Raw genomic sequence first — 19,706 nt, 5'->3', positions numbered from 1 at the left:
TGGTTCCTCTAACTGATTGGGTATCGCACATCATTCTTGTGATGAAAAATCAAGGAACAATCAGAGTGTGCGTCGATTACAGGGATGTAAATCAAGCTTGTCCAAAGGACAACTACCCTACACCCTTCATCGACCAGATAATTGATGAATGCACTGGATGTGAAATGTTTTCATTTATGGATGGATTTTTCGGGTATAATCAAATAAATATCCGCCCACAGGACCAGTCAAAGATTGCATTTATTTTTCTGTGGGGCACATTTGCGTACCGTAAGCTATCTTTCGGTTTAAAGAACGCCGCGGCAACTTTTCAGAGGACAATGAATTATGCCTTCCATGACATCAAGAACATCATTCAACCATACCTTGACGATCTTCCGGCTCACTCGCGAAAGCAGACCGATCATCCGCAACATTTGAGAGAAATATTTCTACGTTGCCGACACTACAAAATAAGACTCAATCCGCACAAGTGTGTGTTTTGCGTCGGTTCTGGTCGTTTACTTGGCTTTGTAGTTTCAAAGGATGGAATTAGTCTCAACCCATGCAAGGTTCAGGCAATCATTGATTTGCCTCCACCTTCAAATTTGCTTCAAATTCAGAAAATCCAAGGGAAAGCAAACTTTCTGAGGAGGTTCATTCCAAATTATGCAAAACTTGCTAAAGGTTATACGCATCTGTTGAAAAAAGAAGTACCCTTCAACTGGGATCAGGTCGTGCAAGCTTCCTTTGATGCTCTAAAGGAATCCCTAATAAAAGCATCATTAATGTACACTCCTGATTATCAAAGAGACTTTAACCTGTATCTGGCTGCAGCAGATACGACCATCGCAATGGTTTTAGTTCAAGAAGACAATGGAATCGAACACCCTATTTATTATTTAAGGCAAAACTTAAATGATACAGAAATCAAGTACTCCTATGTTGAAAAGCTGGCTCTCGCAGCTGTTCAAGCAATACAGAGATTTCGACACTATGTTCTCTTTCGAAAAACTACCGTTTTGTCAAATTGCAACCCCATGACTTACATCTTGTCGTGACAGTTTCTTGGGGGAAAACATTCAAAGTGGATAGAAATTTTGCAAGAGTTTGATATGAATTCGTAAAATCCAAATCAAAGAAAGCTCTAGTTTTTGCGGAGTTACTATTTGATTTCCCATCGTCGTCCAACGATTCAACATCCAAAGCAACAATCGTGGATGAATCTTTGTTTCTGATATCTTCAAGTGATCCGTGGTATGGAGATATACTGATTTATCTCCAAACCCAAATGTATAGGTCTAATACCTCTCGCTCAGAACAACGACGTACTCGATACCAAGCAAAAGACTACATGATCGTCGGTGATACACTTTACTGTCGTGGTGTTGATACAGTTCTATGAAGGTGCCTCACCCATGAGGAGGCCAAAAAAGTCCTGAATGATTGTCATTCAGGCGCATGTGGGGGCATCAATGTTGTTATGCTACGACACAAAAGATTTTACGAGCAGGATACTTCTGGCCAACAATGTTCAAAGATTGCATAACCGTAGTCAGAAGTTGCCATGCTTGTCAAATCTTTGACCGCAAAACCAGAATACCACCCGCACCTCTGCAGCCAGTAGTTGCTGTTGGGCCATTCGCCAAATGGGGCATAGATTTCATGCAATGTAACCCTACCTCGGCCGGGGGGCATGGGTATATCATAGCCACAATTGACTATTTTACGAAATGGGCTGAGGCGATGCCTACATTAAACAACAGTGGCGAAACGACCACTCTTTTCTTTTTCAATCATGTAGTCTCCAGGTTTAGCATTCCATAAGCTATAGTCATAGATCATGGATCGCATTTTCGCAATCACATGATGGTTGAATTGGCCACCAAATTAGGACTGTCCCATGACAGCTCTACTCCATATTATTCGCAAGCAAACGGGCAAGTTGAGGCGATCAACAAAGTCCTGAAACACATGTTGCAAAGGATGATTAGAGCCCATAAACAGAGTTGGAACCTAATCTTGTACTCAGCCTTGTGGGCATACCAGACATCGGTAAGAAATGTGACCGGGTTTACACCCTTTCAGCTGGTGTATGGCCTGGAAGCAATCTTACTAGTTCAGTGCGAAATTTTGTCTCTTAAGCTCGCAGTTGACCTCCTCCCCGGAACTTCAGAGGAAGAGGCTCATTTCTTAGAGTTAATCAAACTGGATGAAACCTGTCATGACGCCGCCTTGGCTAACGAAGCACATAAGAAACGGGTCAAAGCACAATCTGACAAGAATGTCAAACCCAACATTTTCTCAGAAGGTGACCTAGTCTTGCTTTACGATTAGGAATCCAATAAATTGGGAGTAGGTAAGTTCCAGTTTTTGTGGATGGGTCCTTACATTGTTAAGTGTGCATTAGAAAAAGGAGCCTACTATCTAGTAGATTATGATGGGATTCCACTGTCGCAACCCAGAAACGGGTTGTACCTTAAGCGTTACTATGCTTGACTCAGCATGGTAACCTCTTCATATGCTTTTGTTACATTTTTGTTTTCGTTAAGAGTGATCGTTTTGGTTAGGTAATCCACTTTTACATTTTGTTGTAGATTTCAAACCCATTGGAATCATTTGTTGGATACGCCGACGGGGCGAGTCGTAGTACACGGAACCTATCTTCTGCAGCTTGGGCCATCTTTGATCCAAGCGGCAAGTTAGTGAGTTTCAGAGGGGTGTATATTGGTCAATGAGCGAACAACATCGCTGAATATAGCGCATTGATATAACTCCTCTTTGATGCCATCGCACATGGCATACGCCGACTTTTCGTCAGGCTAGACTCACAACTCGTCATTCTACAGCTTACGGCATCTATTCCGTTTGGAACCCAGCTATCTATCGTATGTTCCTAAGGGTCAAGATTTTGGAAAGGTAGTTCGATTCTATTCAATATCAACATATTTCTAGAAACTTAAACACATTAACCGATTCATTAGCAAATTATGTGTTAGATAGAAATTTGCAACATTTGTAAAAGAAAAGCAGTTCATCAATAACTGCATCAGGATCATATAACTTAACCAAAGTAAAGCTTCGAAAATCAAAAATATATATAACTGTTTATAGTTTGTAAATAGTGTTTTGTGTCCAGGACAAAATTAGTCATATGACCCAAAAACTCAAAAAGCAAGGGGGCACCCTAATCTAATGGTGCTGATGATAACTAGTCACTGCCTGTGCAATCATGCGCAAGAGCCTAGTCCATCGGCTCGGCATGCTAGTGGTATGGTGCTGTAATCTCAGGGGCAGCTCATCAGTCCTCACATCCGGAATACCAAGGGTAAGACCCTCAATCTGATCCTACAACACTACAAGGGTCTCGGATACATCCAGGTCACGAATAATAGCCCTCCTTACAGCCTCTCTTGCTGGAATGGCAGCTGCTGCTCGCGGGCGCACTGCTGGTCGCACGGGCCCGATATCTGCATAAGCACAAGAGTTTTGATTAGTCTTGATAAACATTTGAAAAAGCACAAGAACATTATAAAAGCAATAAACAGAGATATGGTCAGAGATTTTTACCTATGACACCCCACTTCTCGCCAGTCGGCAGCACCAAATCTGGGTCACCCCGGAAATCCATCCCGGCATATGGATACTCAGCATAAGCCATCTACTGACGGTTGAACCACTTGAAGAAAGCATTAGAGAATGAAACCTGTGATTGACCAACATGTCTGGCCATAAGGTTGACCCATCTCTGCATCTGTGGCTTAGTTGGTGGTGGCAGGCCAAGTGAGATGTACTAGGGCTGCATCAGTGTGATACTCTCCAAGGCGAAAATGATCAGAATAGAACCATAGCCAAAGTTCTTAGATCTTTCGTTTTTCACCTTGGTAAGCTGTTCTTTGATCACTGGAAGTACTGCATCACACCAGTTGAATACCTTGGGTTTGAGACATTCCAAGGTGTACTGCATATAGGATCTGTTGGCCAAGTGAAGGGCCGCGCTACCAGTCAATCTAACAAAGGTGAATAAAATAGTCCCCAAGGACCGGTCGGTGACATCTCTGATACTGATCTTGCCGTCCCTGCTTGGCTGAGATCCTTCTCTACAGTATCGACGAATATAATCCCTCACAGATTCACCCCCATGGGCAGAACCTGATAGTGAGAGAGGGGCACCACGCCTCGATAAACCGGTCAAGAAGTAGATGTCCTCAACAGTCATGGGGATGGATTTTCCTCTTATCTGGAACACTTGGTTGGTAGGATCCCATGCATCGAGGAAATATTGCAACAAGTTGATTTGTTGCCTCATGCTAGACATGTGGAAGAACTTGAGCAAGCCACAGTTCCGCAGTGCAGTCACTGTACCAGGATCATGTAGGGAAACCATGTCCTCTTCTTCATGCTTGAATTCATGCCATGTAACAACCATTTTTCTTTGATGAATCTTTGAAAAACAAACAAGAGAAGAATTAGGATCATGATTTGGCAAAAAACTGGCAAAATTTCCATGAAAAATCATTGCAAAAGTTTCCTCCTTGCACCCATCCCACCCTAGCTGTATACTAGGAGAGATGCATCCTAACTGGCCAATGGCCAGCCTAGGATGCATCGCACCTTTCGATGTATACTAGGTGCGATGGGGGCAGAACGAAATGTGCAAACCCCAGGGGCCCAGAAAAGCAGGAAAACATGCTCATAATTCAAAAAGGAAAGAATGTAATTGAAAAGCTCAAGTTTAGGTCCTACCTGAACCAGACGGTGCCAAAAATCATCCACAGAATCTCCTGGAATCAGTTGATGAAAATCAAGGGGGAAAACACCTCCAGAGCTCCAACAGTCACAACTCCAAATGAAATGGTAAAGTGAGGGGTAAAAAACTATTTTTAAGTTACCTTTCATGTAATTTAAGTAGGGTATTAGTTTTTTAACTCATTTTTTAAGCATATCTCCTCATTTCTAATCAATTTGTTGGAGCAATTGAATAGGTAGTACAACCGTCAAAAGGACATAGTGTTAATGGTGAATCGAATATCGTGACCATTATCACGAGCAGTTTTACACGAAGTTCAAGCTCGTTAAAAATTAAACCTAGCAATGAGCATATGTTCCACCAGAGTTTAAGCTCATTAAAAAATGAACCCACCTCCAGTAAATAACCATTGTGAACGCATTATCATCAGCTTTTGAGCCTTGGTCGTGTTCTTACTATCACCTCCACTCTGTTTTAGCTGATCATTCGCCTCCATTTGATTGTTTACCCCTTTTGAGGAACAACTACGACGAGTGATTTTGTTAGCCATCTTCTTAACACTGCCGTGATTGGAAAGTTCCAACCCTCACCTGGAACCAGCTGCTACCCGAAATATCACTCGTTCCTAAAAAACGAGTCTCCTTTAAGCTCTTTTCATCTGACTCGTAAAATATGAAAAGATTGCCGAGAAATTGGCCTCTCCAGCTCGTTAAAGTGATTGGAAGTGCCATGCCTTCTCTAGATTTTAATCTTTTTGGACCTGAGGGATTATTACACAAAAAGTTCGAGCATTTGTCTTGTTCGGATTGTTAAAACTATCGAAAATTCATCCCTTTCGCATTTTTTTATACTTTTTCAGACTTAAGGGATTATACTACAAAAAAGGAATATTGGAGTTTCCTTTCCGTCTCTTTTCAGACTCTCTAAAATTGAAAAGGACCAAGTTATCCTTGTTGTTAAACTCGTTAAAATAATAGCGACAAACTTGTCCATTCATATAAGAGCGAGTTTCATTGTCGCTAGGCTCGTTACAACATAGCGACGGGTTTGCCCGAAGGGCAAATTATAGAACAAGCATATGTTATCCTCCTCAAGCTTGAAAAAAATAAAGAGGTACTGGTCAGAAATGACTGGGGAAAATTGGGAAGAAAACTTGAAGAAACTTTATTGGTAGCAGGTTGCTCTTGAACATGACACTTTCACTCCATCACCATGATTGAGTCAGGTTGGGTTATTCCGTTCACTGGTCATATCACCATTGGTCCACCGTACCATCCGCTTTTGGGGTCAACACTACCAATCCATTTCAGTGCCACCGATATGTTCAAGAGAAGTCGCTCAGAGAATTCACCTACCCAGCTTGTGTCTCATCCGCTGCAATACCTTCACGCTTCATTCTTTCATGATCGCCACCCTGAACCTTGTATCATTAGATTTTTTTCACCTCTACAAAATCATTTGCTCCGTTTCGTGTCATAGATGTGGGATCCATCAATGCCCCACTATGATGGGTCACTTCTTGTCGACATCAACTCATTATCCAAGAAGCCGACCTAGGAACAACCTTTTTCAGTACTTTGAAGCTTGCATGCCTCAATGGCAAGTTTCTCACTTCTGGAGATAGGTTTATATTAATGACCTTCGACAGAAAGATTTTGCGTGGTGTTCGACATCGACTCATGTATTCACACCACGTAAATTGTATTGCAGTACCTTGAGGGTCATCATCATCATCCGTGATTCCTCTTGCGCCTGTTAACAACTTACATCATTGGCTGGTAATCAGGCGGTGTCCATCCATGTTCGACATCAGAACATCTTTTCACATGTATCAACTTGTAATTTCGGCCGAAGATTGAACGAGTTTTGAAGACCCCGGATCTAGTTTCATCCATTCGGGCTGCGATAGATTTAGGAAAATAAAGACATCAAATGTACATCATTGCTACACAGATAATCATCCAAACTAAGCGATCATGGCTCTACTAGAATCATCAGTCTGCACATAGAAGGTTGTCTGTCCTATGTACATGAAAATGAATTTATCAAGCTGAGCATGGGAATGCCCGCCTCATCTAGATCATGAAAATATTATGAAGATGATGTATTATATTGTATCTTATTACAGGTCACCTTCCAGTTCGAAAAACCTCAGATCCTCATTATAAAGCATTTCACCCGACATCAAAATATTTACGACCTCATTCTTTAGGGGGAAACTGTTATAGACATATTTGGGCACTACAACCCCAATCACATATGTCCATAAACCAAGGGCTTCTAAGTCCCTCAAAGTGTTGTTTCATATCCTAAAGGAGCAAGGTCAACTGATTACATCATCTCCTAGAAGTTTTCCATGAAAAACCACTCAAAACTGGTCAAAGTAGGACCATACAGACTGCCCAGAGCAAATGGTGCAATGCATCTCACCTGCCACATGAAAAAAGTGCGATGCATACTGGAAAGCCCTTCTGTAGGGTGTGATGAGTGAGGGTAGACAAATGGCACAAGTAGTTTTCTAGGTGGAGACCCTGAGAATCTTCTAGAAGCTGCTCATTTGACACTTGCCTCCCTGAATTCACCCAAGGATGAGTAAGAGATCATGAAATCTCCAAGTGGAACCAATAACTATAAGAGAGATGACACTAATCAAAATCCATAAGCTGACTCACCCCCCTCAAATATCTATATATGGATCCCTCATCCCAGAGATCCAGAGGTTGGAATTTGGTAATTTGAAAAGAGGTGCTGCTGGTTTCTCTTTGAAGACATTGTTGGGTGATCTTGCTTTGTATGAGGTGAAGAGGGCTTTCAAGTTGGGAGGATGGTGCTGGGTCAGACCAAGTGGTTGTAATCCTCTCTTCTACTACTTTTATCAATAAAGCTATTTGAGTTTTCCTCCATATTCTTGTGTATCTCTGAATATTGTGTTGATATATGCATTTGTATGGTCAATATATATCTGATCCTATATTGTTTACAATGATAGATCTCTATGCTTTGATATGCTGCTGTGACTCTACAGGTGCTCTTTGAAGCGGGACAAGTAAGGAAGCAGTTGCGAGATTTTGTTGAAGGGGAAAGGAAACAAGCAAGGAGCCAAGCGAAAGACTAAGGTTGGTACTCTCTGCTTCTTTCTCATTTATCTCTTGTAAAGGAAAGCACAAGTGACTTTAGTCTGTTTGTTTCTAAGATACCTACCCATCTTAGTGGGACTAGCAGTTCTGAATAGACACTAGATTTCCCAGAGTCAGTGGGATTTTGATTAAGGAGTGAATAGTTTGATTTCTTTTCTCTATTTGTTTGCTTCATAAACTACAGATGGAGCCTGAAGTTAAGCCAGCTAGCCTTCGAACTGCATTTTCTATGAAAGTGCAAAGTAGATCAACGCTACTTCAGTCAATCTCCGGGCTTGTTTATGAACTGAAAAATTGACTTGCAAACATCCTAAGTGCCCTAGAGGTAGCTCAAGTAACCTCATTAGATCAACCCTTATACTTTGTATTTATTGACTATCATTAGCTCGGCCCAAATCCCTGAAGTAAGTTGCAAACTGTGACCAAAAACCAAGTTAAAGTCTCGTCCCTGGACCATTGCACTTTCTCTTCTTGGAAATCTATATGCATCACACCTCCCGTGTGCAGTAGGTGAGATGCATCCCTGTTTCCCCGTGTTACAGGTACGATGATCAAAGAAGACTATTTCTGCCTCCAGATTTTGGTTTTTTCTTCACTGTCTTCAGCTTTATTAAGGAGTTTTAATGTCTGTGATTAGTAGACCACTGTTGAAACCCCCTTCCTTTGCATCATCCAACCTCCATTGTACAAATATTTGTGAATGTTTTTATGTATTTTTCGCCATTCACAGTTCTCATTTACAGAATGGTAGCTTAATCGGATTGTCGTCTTTTGATTTGAAAGTGTCGCAAGTGTCGTTTTCAGTCAAGGAAAAGAATCCTTCTCTTTTTGATAGTCAATTACACTATTACTCTTGTATTTGATCTGAATTAATGGTATTTCAAGTGTCGAAAGTAGTTTTCAATTCAAAATCACAAAGTATCATCTTGTCCCCCTTTTGTTTTAGAAAAAAAAATCGTTAGTATTGTCACTTTGAAAGAAGATATAATTCAGATTTGTACTTAGCATTCCTTTTGTCATTCACACATTAAGAAAGCGGAAAACAAATACATGCATGTGCATTTTCATTTAGACTGCTTGTTGATTTTGATTTAGGACAGTGCATCTAGTGTGTGCTCTCTGCTCTATGTTGAAAGGATTTCGTTTCTCTTTCCTTAGTAGCTAGGATTTTCATTGCAAAAAGAAGAGTAAATGACTGTTTATCATCTTAGATTGCATATTTAGGAGTTGTATATCTACATCACACGGTGAACCTTAAAGGAAAACTTCTTAAGAAAGATCAACTGTAAAATAAATTCAATGAACATAAAAACGCTTTGGAATCTAACGCACACCATCTAGAAGTCTAGGCTAGAGATGTATTCTGGCGTCGTAAAGCCTGGTAACTATCGCTTTCATCGTAGGTTGGGTGATTCCTCCTCTTTGAGACGACAAGTGCTAGTAAGGACTTGTGCTCCCACGTACCGTCGAGTATGTATTGGGAGACCATAATAGGCTATATCCTTTATCCTTAGGAATCCATGTCTACCGCCCTATCGATCGCAATGCACTAAACACAACATTCGGGAAGATTGACTTCCGTACCGTAAAAAGTATTCTGTAGTTTTGTGATTGGTTTGGTAATCCCTCTGTCTAGATTTCCAGAGTAGTCTCTTTCGTTCCTTTTCAGACTCCTTAAAGGAAAAGGCCCATCTGAGCACTTGTCACTTCAGGCTCATTAAAAATCGAAGGCGACTAGAGTCATCTTTAGCTTTTTCTCGACTCTTAAAAATTGAAAAAGCAAGTTGTGTCAAGGCGTCTAAAATTCATTTAATTCGGAATAACATTTTCCCCTCTAATTTTGAGTTGATCAAATAATCCGCAATAGTGGAAGAAAGTCAATCAAAACCCTGTCATTCGTGGAGACTAACGGGTCAACTGTCTTTGACTCTGGAAACAAAACCATTCCGAGCCAAACGAACTCGTTTAACTGGGTCAAAGTCTCCTGGTTTGTTTGAAACTTGTGTTTCAACATCCTCTGAGACTCCAGTTACTCCAACCATTTCTGGTATCCTTAACTCTACAAAAGAATTTCCACAGTTACGAGACATTGGAACTGATCCTAGTGTAACAGTAAACACTTCGATTCCTGAACCAGCTCCATTATCTTGATTTGATCTGAATTAATGGTCATCTGTCGCTGTAGAATCTTCCCCTCCAGCATCTGCCTCTTCCACCCGGATTGTTTGCTATAGAAGAGATTATGGAGGATCCTCCATCCAGTACTCCATCGCCAATTGGGACTGGGATCCACCTATATCCTTCTACTTCAGAAGTTAATACCCCTTCATGCAAGTTCCTGTAGAATCGCTCGGAAGTCTTTTGGATAGACTCGATATGTTTGGACAACCATCGACATCTAGGACTGTGTCATCCGATACAACGGTAGCAGAACCTCCTGCCACCACTCCAACAATGTTCGCTGGTATACCATCTGTCCCAACTAGCTCTCAACCGCTAGAGGGAGTCCACCCAGGGACTGTTTCGACAGTATGGTCTGTTCCCGTTTGTTCGTCGAATAGTATCTAGAATTTCTTATGTTGAATCTCAGCAAATTGATCCTTCACAATAGTATTAGTTTGTGCAGTCTGGTCTCCAAGGGTCAGTCAATCCTTTGAGCACTGGATTTCCGCCGTATGGGGGGCACTATACCCTTTCATTATTCCCTCCGGGAGAACAACCATATGAGAGTTCACAACCGAATTTGGGTCAAATTGGAATCACATCCAGCGGTTGGGTGCCAATACTGCCTCAACAACCAAGAGTTGTATACTCAATGCAACTGAGTCTACCTGTGTCAAATATCCCCACTACACCAGCTATTGTGACAGTGTCGCAAGTACAAGCATTGCTTGTTGTATGCCAGCCTCAAGTCTCTCAGGTTGTAGTACAACAACCTCTTATCTCCATGACAAAACCATAATCACCAATTAGTGGCTCCTTAACTGGAGCGAATCAAGCTCAAACGGGTACTATTACCCCTCATCTTGGTCAAACATATAGTATTAGGCAATAGCAAATGGTTTCACAACCGTGGCTGGTGCAACATCAACAACCGCAATTCCAACAATCTTACCAAGGACCTGAGCAACAAAGCTTTGCAGGTAATGGGCAGCCGTATATTCAAAACGGTTATCACCAGTCATCCCAAATTGGTTATGTCCAACAAACTTATCAAAGTTATTAGCATCAAATGCATTATGATGGTATGCAAAGACCCACTGCTCAGGCAATCCCATCTTATCCTGGGTACGCTTCGCCGAACCTGAATCAACAGTTGCCTTTCGTGGCAACTCTAGAGTTACCAGATCTAAATCTGCTAACAAACGATCCAATCGCTTATGCCCCTTGGTGGCCAATGATTCCTCAGAAAATTACATTAGATATTCCTAAATTCAATGGAAATCCAGGTGAAGATCCATCGAATCATGTGATGACCTTTCATCTATGGTGTTCCTCCAACACTTTAAATGATGATTCGATTAGGCTTCACCTTTTTCAGCGAATGTTAACTAGTCCGGCAGAAAAATGGTACATCGAATTGCCTAGAGCTTTGTTTGATAACTTCGACGCCCTTGCCACCACCTTTTCAACCCATTTTTAGTTACCAATAAGGTATGAAACAGGAACAGAGCTTCTTACCAATTTCAAACAGATGATGGCCACTCACGTATCTGATCATATTCATGAATGGCGACATCGTCATAGAATGGTAAAAACATATGTCCCTGATCAGCTACTAGCTGAATGGTTTATTAAGTCCTTGTTACCTTCTATTACAGAAGATGTGGTAAAGGGAGGAGTTGTCACTGAAGAGCAGGTCATTGCTCGTGCGCAATATCTAGAATTGATCTATACTCAGTCTGGCATGCTCTATGACAAAATCCCTGATGCTCCAAGGCCAAAATTTTCCGTTCCTCCTCCTCCTAAGTCAAACAAGGACTCTCATGCCGACGATGGCGTGATAGGTATGACAAGCACAAAATCAACAAAGGCTGCATCTAAGAAAGCCCGTAAGGTTTCTGATCAAAATGCAAATGAATAACTTCTCGCCTCAGAGGTTAATTCCATGTCGACTGACAAAGGAAAAGAACCGAAGCAACCAGGGGACAAGAAGAAAGGGAAGAGCAAAAAGAAGAAACAGGATGATTCGTCTCCTGAAAAATCTTCTACAAACCCTTCTGGGCAAAGGAAACCTAGTCAGCCATGCCTCATATGCGATGAGGATCATTGGACGAGAGATTGTCCATATAAAGCTGAAGTTAAGAAAATCTTTAAGAATTCAAGAACTTCAAAAGTATTGACTGACCCATTTCTGAACCCAGGAACCAATCTATTTGCTAGCGATAATGCTTCCCCATCCCAAGTGCTTATGTTGTCCACTTAAAAACAGCAGAATGATGCTTTGATATCGACAAGGAATAAAGATTATGGGAATCCACAGCTATCGAACAACAAGGCTACTGATCAACCTAGTAGTTCGACAACGACTTCGACCGAAGTTGTGCCACCCATCATTCCAGAGCTAACGATAAAGCCGCCAAAGGGATTAGTACACAAATCGACATTTAATCCTTGTGCCATAGTGGCACAAAATTATAATATATTAGAGGACCTAGCCCAATCGCCATTCGCTATGTCGACACTTGAAGTACTGCATAATTGCCCCTCCCAAAAACAGGCTCTATTATCAGCAATAGGTGGGATTGACCCAGCAGATTCCAATCTTGTGGCTTTTTATCATAAAGGATACGAACCTCAGTTACCAGCTCAACTCACTTTCCTCATTCAAGTGAAAACCCTCAACAAAACTGTTCATCGAACAATTATTGATGAGGGGGCATCTACATGTATTATGTCAATGGGTTGCTGGAAAAATTTAGGATCACCACCCTTGTCACGATCGTCAACGACGTTAAAAGCATTCGATGGACGAACATACACTCCATACGGGATTTTGAGTAACTTACAAGTTGAACTGGGGGGAAAAACAATAGAAATTGATGTTGATTATCGATGGAAATCTCAATTATAACATCCTACTGGGAAGGCCTTGGATTTATGCTATGGCCGTTGTTGTGTCAACATACTTCAGGAAGATTGCATTTCCTTTTCAAGGAGAAATTGCAATCGTTGACCAAAAAACCTTTCTCCCCAACAGTTCACAAGTTACGGGAAGCATCCAGATGATCCACGAAAGCTCTCAATTGCTTCAAAATGTCAGAGTAGGCTTGCTAAAAGACCCTACATTGATGGGTACTTTTGCCCTACCACCTCCAAACAACTTGGTGGATGTGGCCATGGTAGGAACCTACAATATGGTATCTTCCATTCATAAGACGTTCGAACATGATATTAGCATGGATCATCGCCAGGTATTGCCTCCAAGCCCAATAGAAATATTGTAGCAATCAATGTTCTCGGCATGGGAGGCAAACCCAAATGAACGCTCGTCAAGAATTTGGGTAGATAGGTCTAGAGAGTATGGTACCTCTTCAGATCCTTGGTCGCATGTACATACTATAGACGAAGGAATTGTTTAGTCAATGAACATAGAGGGGGCACCATGGGAAGATTACCACCATCATTCCCATCTTCCGGATTACAACGAAGATTACTCCAACGACCTTAATCATCCATAAGTCTTTGATTTTCTATCAAATACTGTAAATATGGTGGATTCTGAGTGAAATCTGTCCAATATTGAAGAAACTATCACCATAAATATATCAACCAAACCAGATGTTGTAGAAAATATTCATGTCAGGAAATCTTGTTCTTCTTCAGAACTGGAAGTATATTACGCTCTCTTTCATGAGCTCAGAGATGTATTTGCATGGTCATATGAAGAAATTCTAGGCATTGACTTGAGCATAGTTGAACACGAAATTAAGATGTATCCAAATGTTAAACCAGTAAGACAATAGCTTCGGCAGGTGCACCCGAAGAAAGTCACTGCCATCAAGGCAGGAGTTGAGAAACTTCTTCATGCTGGTTTCATTTACCCAGTTCCTCTAACTGATTGGGTATCGGACATCGTTCTTGTGATGAAAAATCAAGGAATAATTAGAGTGTCCATTGATTATAGGGATGTAAATCAAGCTTATCCAAAGGACAACTACTCTACACCCTTCATCGACCAGATAATTGATGAATGCGCCGGATGCGAAATCTTTTCGTTTATGGATGGATTTTCCAGGTATAATCAAATAAATATCCGACCACAGGACCAGTCAAAGACTGCATTTATCTGTCCGTGGGGCACATTCTCGTACGGTAAGCTACCTTTCGGTTTAAAGAATGCAGGGGCAACTTTTCAGAGGGCAATGAATTATGCCTTCCATGACATCAAGAACATCGTTCAACCATACCTCGACGATCTTCCAGCTCACTCAGGAAAGCGGATCGATCATCCACAACATTTGAAAGTAATATTTCTACGTTGCTGACATTACAAAATAAGACTCAATCCACACAAGTGTGTGTTTTGCGTCGGTTCTGGTCATTTACTTGGCTTTGTAGTTTCAAAGTACAGAATTAGTCTCAACCTGTGCAAGGTTTAGGCAATCATCGATTTGCCTCCACCATCAAATTTGCTTCAGACTCAGAAACTCCAAGGGAAAACCAACTTTCTGAGGAGGTTCATTCCAAATTACGCTGAAATTGCTAAAGGTTATGCGTGTCTGTTGAAAAAAGAAGTACCCTTTAACTGGGATCAGGTCACGCAAGCTTCCTTTGATGCTCTAAAGGAACCCCTAATAAAATCATCATTAATGTATGCTCCTGATTATCAAAGAAACTTTAACCTGTATCTGGCTACAGCAGATACGACTATCACAATGGTTTTAGTTCAAGAAGACAATGGAATCGAACACCCTATTTATTATTTAAGTCGAAACTTAAATGATACAGAAAGAAAGTACTCCTATGTGAAAAGCTGGCTCTCGTAGCTGTTCAAGCAATACAGAGATTTCGACACTATGTTCTCTTTCGAAAAACTACCGTTTTGTCAGATTGCAACCCCATGACTTACATTTTGTCGCGACAGTTGCTTGGGGGAAAGTATTCAAAGTGGATAGCAATTTTTCAAGAGTTTGGTATGGAATTCGTAAAATCCAAATCAAAGAAAGGTCTAGTTTTTGCAGAGTTACTATGTGATTTCCCATCGTCGTCTAACGATTCAACATCCAAAGCAACAATCGTGGATGAATCTTTGTTTTTGATATCTTCAAGCGATCTGTGGTATGGAGATATAATCATTTATCTCCAAACCCAAACATATAGGTCTAATACCTCTCACTCAGAACAATGATGTACTCAATACCAAGCAAAAGACTACATGATCGTGGGTGATACGCTTTACCATCGTCGTGTTGATACAGTTCTGCGAAGGTGCCTCACCCATGAGGAGGCCGAAAAAGTCTTGACTGATTGTCATTTAGGCACATGTGGGGGGCATCAATTTGGTTATGCTACGGCACAGAAGATTTTATGGGCAGGATACTTCTAGCCAACAATGTTCAAAGATTGCATAACTGCAGTCAGAAGTTGCCATGCTTGTCAAATCTTCGACCGCAAAACTAGAATGCCACCCGCACCTCTGCAGCCAGTAGTTGCTGTTGGGCCATTCCCAAATGGGGCATAGATTTCATGCAATGTAACCCACCTCAGCCGGGGGGCATGGGTATATCATAGTCGCAGTTGACTATTTTACGAAATGGGCCGAGGTGATGCCTACATTAAGTAACAGTGGCGAAACAACTGGTCTTTTCTTTTTAAATCATGTAGTCTCTAGGTTTGGCGTTCCACAAGCTATAGTGACAGATCATGGATCGCATTTCTGCAATCACATGATGGTTGAATTGGCCGCCAAATTAGGACTGTCCCACAACAGCTCTACTCCATATTATCCACAAGAAAACGGGTTAGTTGAGGCAATCAACAAAGTCCTAAAACGCATGTTGCAAAGGATGATTGGAGCCCATAAATGGAGTTGGAACCTAATCCTGTACTCAACCTTGTGGGCATACTGGACATCGGTAAGAAATGCGACTGGGTTTACACCCTTTCAGCTGGTGTATGGCCTGGAAGCAATCTTACCAGTTCATTGCAAAATTTCGTCTCTCAAGCTCGCAGTTGACCTCCTCCCCGGAACTTCAGAGGAAGAGGCTCGTTTCTTAGAGTTAATCCAAATGGATGAAACCCATCGTGACGCCGCCTTGGCTAACAAAGCACATAAGAAATGGGTCAAAGCATAATTTGACAAGAATGTCAAACCCTGCGTTTTCTCAGAAGGTGACCTGGTCTTGCTTTACGATCAGGAATCCGATAAATTGGGAGCAGGTAAGTTCCAGTCTTTGTGGATGGGTCCTTACATTGTTAAGTGTGCATTAGCAAAAGGAGCCTACGAGCTAGTAGATTATGACGGGATTCCACTGTCGCAACCCCGAAACGGGTTGTACCTTAAGCATTACTATGCTTGACTCGACATGGTAACCTCGTCATATGCTTTTGTTACATTTTTGTTTTCATTAAGAGTGATCATTTTGGTTAGGTAATCCACTTTTGCATTTTTTTGCAGATGTCAAACCCATTGGAATCATTTGTTGGATACGCAGACGAGGCGAGTCGTAGTACGAGAACCTATACTCTGCAGCTTGGGCCATCTTTGATCCAAGCGGCAAGTTAGTGAGTTTTAGAGGGGTGTGTATTGGTCAATCAACAAACAACATTGCTGAATATAGCGCATTGATAGAAATCCTCTCTGATGCCATCGCACATGGCATACGCCGACTTGTCGTCAGGCTAGACTCACAACTCGTCATTCTACAGCTTACCGGCATCTATTCCGTTCAGAGCCCAGCTATCTATCGTATGTTCTTAAGGGTCAAGATTTTGGAAAGGCAGTTCGATTCTATTCAATATCAACATATTTCCAGAAACTTAAACACATTAACCGATTCATTAGCAAATTATGTGTTAGATAGACATTTGCAACATTTGTAAAAGAAAATAATTTCATCAATAATTGCATTAGGATCATATAACTTAACCAAAATAAAGCTCCGAAAATAAAAAATATATATAACTGTTTATAGTTTGTACATAGTGTTTTGTGTCCAAGACAAAATCGGTCATATGACCCAAAAACTCAAAAAGCAAGGGGGCACCCTAATCTAATGGTGTTGGAGATAACTAGTCACTGCCTGTGCAATCATGCACAAGAGCCTAGTCCATCAGCTTGGCACGCAAGTGGTATGGCGCTATAATCTCAGGGGCAGCTCATCGGTCCTCACATCCGGAATATCGAGGGTAAGACCCTCGATCTGATCCTGCAACACTGCAAGGGTCTCGGATACATCCAGGTCACGAAGAATAGCCCTCCCTACAACCTCTCCTACTGGAATGGCAGCTGCTGCTCGTGGGCACACTGCTGGTCGCACGGGCCCGATATCTGCACAAGCACATGAGTTTTGATTAGTCTTGATAAACATTTGAAAAAGCACAAGAACATTATAAAAGCAATAAACAGAGATATGGTCAAAGATTTTTACCTATGACACTCCACTGCTCGCCAGCTAGCAGCACCAAATCTGGGTCACCCAGGAAATCCATCCTGCCATATGGATACTCGGAATAAACCATCTGCTGACGATTGAACCACTCGAAGAAAGCATCAGAGAATGAAACCTACGATTGACCAGCATGTCTGGCCATAAGGTTGACCCATCTCTACATCCGTGGCTCAGTTGGTGGTGGCAGGCCAAGTGAGATGTATTGGGGCTGCATCAGTGGGATCCTCTCCAAGGCGAAAGCAGTCAGAATAGAACCATAGCCAAAGTTCTTAGATCTTCCATTTTTCACCTTGGTAAGCTATTCTTTGATTACTAGAAGTACTGCATCACACCAATTGAATACCTTGGGTTCGAGACATTCCAAGGCATACTGCATATAGGATCTGTTGGTCAAGTGAAGGGCCGTGCTACCAGCCAATCTAGCAAAGGTGAATAAAATAGTCCTCAAGGACCGGTCAGTGATATCTCTGATACTGATCTTGCCGTCCTTGCTCAGCTGAGATCCTTCTCTATAGTATCGGCGAATATAATCCCTCACAGATTCACCCCCACGGGCAGAACTTGATAGTGAGAGAGGGGCACCACGCCTCGATAAACTGGTCAAGAAGTAGATGTCCTCAACAGTCATGGGGATGGATTTGCCTCTTATCTAAAACACTTGGTTGGTAGGATCCCATGCATCGAGGAAATATTGCAACAAGTTGATTTGCTGCCTCATGCTAGACATGCGGAAGAACTTGAACAAGCCACAGTTTCGCATTGCAGTTATTGTACCAAGATCATGTAGGGCAACCAAGTCCTCTTCTTCATGCTCACGTTCACACCATGTAACAACCATTTTTCTCCGATGAATCTCTGAAAAACAAACAAGAGAACAATTAGGATACTAATTTGGCAAAAAACTGGCAAAATTTCCATGAAAAATCAGTGCAAAAGTTTTCCTCCTTGCGCCCATCGCACCCTAGCTGTGTACTAGGTGAGATGCATCCTAACTGGCCAGTGGCCAGCCTAGGATGCATCACACCTTTCGATGTATGCTAGGTGTAATGGGGTCAGAACGAAATGTTCAAACCCCAGGGGCCAAGAAAAGCAGGAAAACATGCTCAGAATTAAAAAAGGAAAGAATGTAATTGAAGAGCTCAAGTTTAGCTCCTACATGGTCCAGACGGCACTGAAAATTGTCCACAGAATATCCCAGAATCAACTGATGAAAATCAAGGGGGAAAACACCTCTAGAGCTCCAACAGTCACAACTCCAAATGAAATGGTAAAATGAGGGGTAAAAAACTATTTTTAAGTTACATTTCACGTAATTTAAGTAGGGTATTAGTTTTTAAACTCATTTTTCAAGCATATCTCCTCATTTCTAATCAGCTTTTTGGATCAATTGAACAGGTAGTACGACCGTCAAAAGGACATAGTGTTAATAGTGAATCGAATATCAATGACCATTATCACGAGCAGTTTTACGCGAAGTTCAAGCTCGTTAAAAATTAAACCTAGCAATGAGCATATGTTCCACCAGAGTTTAAGCTCATTAAAATATGAACCCACCTCCGGTAAATAACCATTTTGAATGCATTATCATCATCTTTTGAGCCTTGGTCGTGTTCTTACTATCACCTCCACTCTGTTTTAGCCGATCATTCGCCTCCATTTGATTGTTTACCCCTTTTGAGGAATAGATACAATGAGTGATTTTGTTAGCCATCTTCTTAACACTGCCATGATTGGAAAGTTCCAACCCTCACCTGGAACCAGCTACTACCCGAAATATCACTCGTTCCTAAAAAAAAAGTCTCCTTTAAGCTCTTTTCATCTGACTCGTAAAATATGAAAAGATTTCCGAGAAATTGGCCTCTCCAGCGCGTTAAAGTGATTGGAAGTGCCATCCCTCCTCTAGATTTTAATATTTTTGGAACTGAGGGATTATTACACAAAACGATCGAGCATTTGTCTTGTTCAGCTCGTTAAAACTATCGAAAAGTCATCCCTTTTGCATTGTTTTATACTTTTTCAGACTTAAGGGATTATACTATGAAAAAGGAATATTGGAGTTTCCTTTCCGTCTCTTTTCAGACTCTCTAAAATTGAAAAGGACTGAGTTATCCTTGTCGTTAAACTCATTAAAATAATAGCGACAAACTTGTCCATTAGATAAGAGCGAGTTTCACTATTGCTAGGCTCGTTAAAACATAGCAACGAGTTTGCCCGAAGGGCAAATTA

Source organism: Pinus tabuliformis, chromosome J, assembly GCF_031772625.1.
Source record: "Pinus tabuliformis cultivar Carrire ecotype Pingquan chromosome J, CPIR1, whole genome shotgun sequence".
Lineage (NCBI taxonomy): Eukaryota > Viridiplantae > Streptophyta > Pinopsida > Pinales > Pinaceae > Pinus > Pinus tabuliformis.
This window is presented reverse-complemented; position numbering follows the sequence as displayed.